Here is an 8,966-nt window from a genome sequence, read left to right as displayed (position 1 = left end):
TTCTGCAAAACCAGAAGTGGAACCTACAGAGAAAAAGGATAATGGAAAGATTTGTGCCCCTTCTGTGTTTTGCACCCAGTCCTGGTTTTGGCTTACAAATACTGGTGAAAATACTAACCGTGTGATAGGGGCTCTAGGCCTCTTTGACACGTTACTGAATCATGGATGTATGCTCTCTGTGTTCTCCATGGGTTGCACACAACCTCACGGCGCAATCGTGATCCGTTTGGGTCGTGGCCAGCTGCTGTCAGGGAACGTGCGGAAAATTAGGCTGCAGCTGCCTGATATTTAACTAAAGGTGCCGCCCGGCCATGGAGATTTCAGACCGCCGATACAGTGCGGTGTTCATTAGTTAAATATCAGGCTGCTGCAGCCTAATTGGCCACGCACTTCCTGACCGCAGCTGGCCGTGACCTGAACGGATCACAAATTTGTTATGTGGTCGTACCCTAATACACGAGCCAATATTCCACGCGGGTGCAATGTGTGATGCGAACGCACGGCATCCGGACCCATTCATTTCAATGGGTCTGTGTACATGAACGTTGGTTTTCACTCTTCACTTGAGCGTTGCATGAAAATCGCAGCATATTCTATATTCTGCGATTTTTCACGCAACTCTGGACCCATAGAAGTGAATGGGGCTGTGTGAAAATCGCATCGCATCTGCAAGCAAGTGCGGATGCGATGCGTTTTTCACTGATGGTTGCTAAGAGATGTTGTTTGTAAATATTCCGTTTTTTGATCACGCGCATGCAAAACGCATTAAATTGCATTGAACTCGCGCGATAAAAACTGAACAACTGAACGCGATCGCAGACAAAACTGAATGAACTTACTTGCGAAATCGCGCATTTTTCACTGAATGCATCCGCAACGCATCCGGACCTAAACTGCTCACGCTCGTCTGCAAGGGGCAGCCACACGTTCTGGCTTTTTAATGCAGTTTTTGAAGCCAAAACCAGGAGTGTATTAAAAAAAGTCGAGAAGTCTTGTCTGTCCTTAATGCTTCCTCTCCTGTTATGATCCAATACTGATTGTCTTGTCAGTAAAACTTTAACGCTGATTTGGTTATAGTTTTTCTTGTCATCTTTTCATCTCCTCAGTAGTGATGATACTTTGCAGGGCTCAAGATGATCTATCTTGGGTATACACAGAATATGGAGCCGTGAACAATCAGCCAGTGATTTACTGCTTACTTCTTGTTGCTTTTGTCGGCAGGACAACACTAGTTTCAGGAGATTGGACTATGCTTGCTGACTGTATCTACCCAAATACCAATTACAAAAGTTACACTATTCTGCTTAAGGCCTCATGCACACGACCATATTTTCGGTCTGGTCTGCATTTTTTCTTTAAAAAAATGCGTACAGCAAACTGTGTACTGTCCGCATCCGTATGTCCACTCCGCGGCCCCTATTCTTGTCCATTTTGCAGACAAGGAATAGGATATTTCTGCAGGAATGGCATGCACAGGGCCAAGCTGCGTATTTTTGCAGATCCACGATTTTAGACTGCAAAGGGCATTCGGTCATGTGCATGAGACCTAGAGGTGTATTTGCACATGCCATCTGAGCAGGTAATTGTCTAGGAGGAACCGTTCCTTCTTGATAATCCGCCTGCTTGCCAGAGGGGGTGAGAGCTGCATGTACATACTGCAATCGCCTCCACTATATCGGGACGAGCGACCACTACTGCCATCGCTTGTCCCCATAAAGATTAAATGTTTCTGGACAGTAGTTCGCAGGTGAGGGTGTGGCCCCCATGATGGAGAGGCTGCATACCTTTTCTGTGCAGTTCTTCCACTTAGGCCCCTTATAGCTTTGCATTAAGTGCTTCCCTGCTGTTTTTATGATGTATGTCGTACTTTAAAATATTAATTCCTAAATGACAGCCTCCTTAAAGGGATTGTCCAGTCAGGGATTGGGGGGAAGGGGGGGGGGCAGAGTTGCCTAATAAAATAAAAAAGTAATACCCCCCCCTGCGTCACTCCCATTCTTATCCTTCCCATTTTTCCTCATCCTCTCGATACAAGTAGTGTAATCCGAGCAGTCAAATTTCCTGGGGCAAGAGGGATCAGGTTTTGTTTTGATGACATGCCTTTATGGCTCAATTACTCCTTATCGGAGTTGAATATGTTACCGGACGCCCATCAGTGGGAACAATATGGCATCTTTGTGGTAGGGGATCCATTTACTAACAATGTATTCATGTCCTTTGAAGTCCAAATGAGTTATAATGTCCCTAGATCACAATTTCTTTCATCATGCTTTGCTTACTCAGTTCTCCAACCAGGGCCGGTGCAAGGATTTTTGCCAACACAAGCGAAGCTAAATTTTGGCGACCCCCCTTCCCCCTCACAGCTCACCTGGCCCTGGTACTGTCTGGCTTCTCCTCTGTGTGGTCCTGGTATCTTCTCTCTGCTTCATTATTCATTATTTCAGAAGACTTAAAGGTAGGCAGACAATGTCATAGAGCAGCAGGAAATGCTAGCAGAATGCTTGGGTGTATAGGTAGAGGCATTACCAGTAGAAAGAGGGAGGTGCTCATGCCGCTCTACAGAGCACTAGTGAGACCTCATTTGGAGTATTGTGCGCAGTACTGGAGACCATATCTCCAGAAGGATATTGATACTTTGGAGAGAGTTCAGAGAAGAGCTACTAAACTGGTACATGGATTGCAGGATAAAACTTACCAGGAAAGATTAAAGGACCTTAACATGTATAGCTTGGAAGAAAGACGAGACAGAGGGGATATGATAGAAACTGCTAAATACATAAAGGGAATCAACAAGGTAAAAGAGAAGAGAATATTTAAAAGAAGAAAAACTGCTACAAGAGGACATAGTTTTAAATTAGAGGGGCAAAGGTTTAAAAGTAATATCAGGAAGTATTACTTTACTGAGAGAGTAGTGGATGCATGGAATAGCCTTCCTGCAGAAGTGGTAGCTGCAAATACAGTGAAGGAGTTTAAGCATGCATGGGATAGGCATAAGGCCATCCTTTATATAAGATAGGGCCAGGGGCTATCCATAGTATTTAGTATATTGGGCAGACTAGATGGGCCAAATGGTTCTTATCTGCCGACACATTCTATGTTTCTATGTTCAGACAATCGCTGGTTTAAGGACCGTATTTTTCGCCCTCTAAGACGCACCGGCCCATAAGACGCACCTAGGATTTAGAGGAGGATAATAAGAAAAAAATATTTTCCATTGCACCTCAGCTCAGACCAGCAATCAGACCCCCAATGTTAATCAGACCTCAGATCAGTCCACCAATGCCTCAGATCAGCCCCCATGTCAGCCATCATGCCCCCATGTCGGCCACCATGCCCCCATGTCGGCCACCATGCCCCCATGTCGGCCACCATGCCCCCATGTCGGCCACCATGCCCCCATATCAGCCGCCATGCCCCCATGTCAGCCGCCATGCCCCGCCATGTCGACCATCATGCCCCCCCATGTCAGCAATCAGCACAAAATATAAAAAAATAACTTACTTCTCCTGCTCCTGGACGCCGCCGCCGCTCCTCACCACCAGCGCTCGCTCTCTCTTCTTCCTGGTTCTCGGCTGTCAGCTGTAAAGGCTGCTCACAGTGAGGTCACATGGTGCGCAGCCATGCACAGCAGACAGCCGAGCGGAGGACCAGGAAGCGATAACTACAGATCCTTCATCGCTTCCCGGCCCTCCGGTACTAATGAAGCGCTTCCAAAATGGAAGCGCTTCATTAGTATTCGCCCCATAAGACCCAGGGGCGAAAAATACGGGGTATTTAAAAAGAAATTTAAACCACGCTTGGTCTGCCTTATTATAGCACCGGCCCTGTCTCCAACCCCAGACCTTGTGTGTCTCAATACATTCTGATTGGCATCCTCAAATCTGAGGGCCCCCATGGTTTAAGTTCAACCTTATTTTCCCATTTACTTATGGCAAACATTTCTCATTCCCCTTATTTTGAATAGATAAAATGAAACATTTCATGAAGTTTTGGAAAGATCTTTATTTTTTTCCCCGCCAACCAACAATCAATGTATTCACCTCTATATTGTTAATCAATGCTAACAAAACTCAGATTAAGTAAGATGGGTCGGATCTCACCTGCTGCTTGTATCCTAGGTGTTTGTATGAGATCAGAGACCTTCTTTCTAAGATTATTGGAATTTCAATACATTTTCTGCCTGAAGTGGGTCTCTTTGGGATATTCGAAGAGGATATTTTTATGGGAATCTTTATTTCGATTATCCCTTTTAATAGAACAATTTATAAAGGAAGGTGATGCCTGGAGAAATTTAACAAAGTATGGAGTATGTGATGTGCTTCACTATTTACCCCCTGCCATTAGATGACTATCTATATATACACTGCTCAAAAAAATAAAGGGAACACTTAAACAACACAATGTAACTCCAAGTCAATCACACTTCTGTGAAATCAAACTGTCCACTTAGGAAGCAACACTGAGTGACAATCAATTTCACATGCTGTTGTGCAAATGGGATAGACAACAGGTGGAAATTATAGGCAATTAGCAAGACACCCCCAATAAAGGAGTGGTTCTGCAGGTGGTAACCACAGACCACTTCTCAGTTCCTATGCTTCCTGGCTGATGTTTTGGTCACTTTTGAATGCTGGCGGTGCTTTCACTCTAGTGGTAGCATGAGACGGAGTCTACAACCCACACAAGTGGCTCAGGTAGTGCAGCTTATCCAGGATGGCACATCAATGCGAGCTGTGGCAAGAAGGTTTGCTGTGTCTGTCAGCGTAGTGTCCAGAGCATGGAGGCGCTACCAGGAGACAGGCCAGTACATCAGGAGACGTGGAGGAGGCCGTAGGAGGGCAACAACCCAGCAGCAGGACCGCTACCTCCGCCTTTGTGCAAGGAGGAACAGGAGGAGCACTGCCAGAGCCCTGCAAAATGACCTCCAGCAGGCCACAAATGTGCATGTGTCTGCTCAAACGGTCAGAAACAGACTCCATGAGGGTGATATGAGGGCCCGACGTCCACAGGTGGGGGTTGTGCTTACAGCCCAACACCGTGCAGGACGTTTGGCATTTGCAAGAGAACACCAAGATTGGCAAATTCGCCACTGGCGCCCTGTGCTCTTCACAGATGAAAGCAGGTTCACACTGAGCACATGTGACAGACGTGAGAGTCTGGAGACGCCGTGGAGAACGTTCTGCTGCCTGCAACATCCTCCAGCATGACCGGTTTGGCATTGGGTCAGTAATGATGTGGGGTGGCATTTCTCTGGAGGGCCGCACAGCCCTCCATGTGCTCGCCAGAGGTAGCCTGACTGCCATTAGGTACCGAGATGAGATCCTCAGACCCCTTGTGAGACCATATGCTGGTGCGGTTGGCCCTGGGTTCCTCCTAATGCAAGACAATGCTAGACCTCATGTGGCTGGAGTGTGTCAGCAGTTCCTGCAAGACGAAGGCATTGATGCTATGGACTGGTCCGCCCGTTCCCCAGACCTGAATCCAATTGAGCACATCTGGGACATCATGTCTCGCTCTATCCACCAACGTCACGTTGCACCACAGACTGTCCAGGAGTTGGCAGATGCTTTAGTCCAGGTCTGGGAGGAGATCCCTCAGGAGACCGTCCGCCACCTCATCAGGAGCATGCACAGGCGTTGTAGGGAGGTCATATAGGCACGTGGAGGCCACACACCATTACTGAGCCTCATTTTGACTTGTTTTAAGGACATTACATCAAAGTTGGATCAGCCTGTAGTGTGTTTTTCCACTTTAATTTTGAGTGTGACTCCAAATCCAGACCTCCATGGGTTTAAAAATTTGATTTACATTTTTAATTTTTGTGTGATTTTGTTGTCAGCACATTCAACTATGTAAAGAACAAAGTATTTCAGAAGAATATTTAATTAACTCAGATCTAGGATGTGTTATTTTTGTGTTCCCTTTATTTTTTTGAGCAGTGTATATAGTATGTGAATTCCGGCAGCACTCACTTTAGAGATTATCCGGTGCAAGCGTCTCGCCTTTGACAACAGGCTTGTATATTCATAGAAAATCAACACAGCACTCTTCTTGTAAAAAACGCAGTGTCTTTATTCACACATGTGACACAAAATAGGCAACGTTTCAATCCCCTTTTAGGATCCTTCTCAAGCAAAGTCTTGGCTTGAGAAGGATCCCGGAAGGGGATTGAAACGTTGCCTATTTTGTGTCACATCTGTGAATAAAGACACTGCGTTTTTTACAAGAAGAGTGCTGTGTTGATTTTCTATGAATATACAAGCCTGTTGTCAAAGGCGAGACGCTTGCACCGGATAATCTCTAAAGTGAGTGCTGCCGGAATTCACATACTATATAAATAAATTATATATATACAGTACAGACCAAAAGTTTGGACACACCTTCTCATTTAAAGAGTTTTCTTTATTTTCATGACTATGAAGGCATCAAAACTATGAATTAACACATGTGGAATTATATACATAACAAACAAGTGTGAAACAACTGAAAATATGTCATATTCTAGGTTCTTCAAAGTAGCCACCTTTTGCTTTGATTACTGCTTTGCACACTCTTGGCATTCTCTTGATGAGCTTCAAGAGGTAGTCCCCTGAAATGGTCTTCCTACAGTCTTGAAGGAGTTCCCAGAGATGCTTAGCACTTGTTGGCCCTTTTGCCTTCACTCTGCGGTCCAGCTCACCCCAAACCATCTCGATTGGGTTCAGGTCCGGTGACTGTGGAGGCCAGGTCATCTGGCGCAGCACCCCATCACTCTCCTTCATGGTCAAATAGCCCTTACTTTCAAAGTTTTCCCAATTTTTCGGCTGACTGACTGACCTTCATTTCTTAAAGTAATGATGGCCACTCGTTTCTCTTTACTTAGCTGCTTTTTTCTTGCCATAATACAAATTCTAACAGTCTATTCAGTAGGACTATCAGCTGTGTATCCACCTGACTTCTCCTCAATGTCACTGATGGTCCCAACCCCATTTATAAGGCAAGAAATCCCACTTATTAAACCTGACAGGGCACACCTGTGAAGTGAAAACCGTTTCAGGGGACTACCTCTTGAAGCTCATCAAGAGAATGCCAAGAGTGTGCAAAGCAGTAATCAAAGCAAAAGGTGGCTACTTTGAAGAACCTAGAATATGACATATTTTCAGTTGTTTCACACTTGTTTGTTATGTATATAATTCCACATGTGTTAATTCATAGTTTTGATGCCTTCAGTGTGAATCTACAATTTTCATAGTCATGAAAATAAAGAAAACTCTTTGAATGAGAAGGTGTGTCCAAACTTTTGGTCTGTACTGTATATATATGAAATTGTAATGATATTTAAAGGACATCTGTCAGCAGATTTGTACCTATTGCATTGCTGAGAAAAATGATGTTTTATTATATGCAAATGAGCCTCTAGGAGCAACAGCGACGTTGCCTTTACTCTTAGAGGCTCCACTCTCTCTGCAACTGCCGCGCCCTCTGCACTTTGACAGGACCAGGCTGTGAAATCATTAACACCTGGCCCTGGAGTGGAGAGTGTGCGGCAGTTTTAGACATCAGAGCCTCTAAGAGTAACGGCAACACCCCTGTTGCTCCTTGGGACTCATTTGCATATGAGACTTGTTTTTTTCCAGTAATGCAGGCACATATAAAAATGGGGCTAACACAGATGCCTTCAGCTGCCAAGCGCACATGCAACAGGTCAGCCAGTGTCATAGGTACAAATCTGCTGATAGATGCCCTTTAAATGGGCAGATAAATGCCATGGTTTGGCTATTTCAGGGTGTAATATGACTTCCTCCATTTCTATTAACCAGAACTTACCGTATTTTTCGCCCCATAAGACGCACTTTCCCCCCCCAAAAGTGGGGGGAAAATGCCCCTGCGTCTTATGGGGCAAATGCTTCCATTTTACATCGCAGTCTGCGACGCTGCAGCATCGCGGACTGTGATGTATGAGCCGGGAGAGAGGAGGGGCTGGAGTCGGGAACTAGGGGCGGGGCCCGGTGCAGTCACTGTACTCTTACACCGGCCCCGCCGCTCACCGCAGTATTTATAAACATGAATCCTCATCCTGTAACTAACGCTGCGCTCTCCCATGTTCCCATGTCCCCTGTATCCCCACAGCACTTACGAACAAGCTCCCATAGCAGGCAGAGCGGACGGCAGCAGTAACGCCACTCACTGACATTAAGCGTCTGCTCCGCCCACTTTATGAATGAAGCAGGCGGAGCAGGCGCGCAACGTCAGTGAGTGACGTAATGCTGCCAGACGCTCTGCCTGCTATGGGAGCTTGTTCGTAAGTGCTGTGGGGATACAGGGGACATGGGAACATGGAAGAGTGCAGCGTTAGTTACAGGATGAGGATTCATGTTTATAAATACTGCGGTGAGCGGAGGGACGGTGTATTTTGGAGTACACTGTTAGGAGGGGGATCTGAGGATGACATATAGCAGTGTCATCCACAGATCCCCCCATAACAGTTCCATCCACAGATCCCCCACCCCATAACAATGCCATCCACAGATCCCCCCCACCCCATAACAATGCCATCCACAGATCCCCCCACCCCATAACAATGCCATCCACAGATCCCCCACTCCATAACAATGCCATCCACAGATCCCCCACTCCATAACAATGCCATCCACAGATCCCCCGCCCCATAACAATGCCATCCACAGATCTCCCACCCCATAGCAGTACCATCCACAGATCCCCCATAACAGCGCCATCCACAGATCCCCCATAACAGCGCCATCCACAGATCCCCCATAACAGCGCTATCCACAGATCCCCCATAACAGCGCCATCCACAGATCCCCCATAACAGCGCCATCCACAGATCCCCCATAACAGCGCCATCCACAGATCCCCCATAACAGCGCCATCCACAGATCCCCCATAACAGCGCCATCCACAGATTCCCATAACAGTGCCATCCACAGGTCCCCCATAACAGTGCCATCCACAGATCCCCCACA

The 8,966-nt window shown here is 46.4% G+C and overlaps 1 long non-coding RNA gene across 1 annotated transcript; it reads right to left on the bottom strand.

Moving 5' to 3' along the window:
- Positions 1–4,234: 4,234 nt before the first annotated feature.
- On the bottom strand, positions 4,235–8,698 carry LOC120977094. Its single transcript, XR_005773820.1, has 3 exons — positions 8,689–8,698; positions 6,040–6,045; positions 4,235–4,366 (listed from the first exon to the last, which is right to left on the bottom strand). It is a non-coding gene; the product is annotated as an uncharacterized LOC120977094 (long non-coding RNA).
- Between the last annotated feature and the right edge of the window lie 268 nt (positions 8,699–8,966).

This window comes from Bufo bufo, chromosome 8, assembly GCF_905171765.1.
Source record: "Bufo bufo chromosome 8, aBufBuf1.1, whole genome shotgun sequence".
NCBI classification, from domain to species: domain Eukaryota; kingdom Metazoa; phylum Chordata; class Amphibia; order Anura; family Bufonidae; genus Bufo; species Bufo bufo.
Note: the sequence above shows the minus strand (reverse complement) of the source record. Positions and strands in the feature narration are given on the sequence as shown.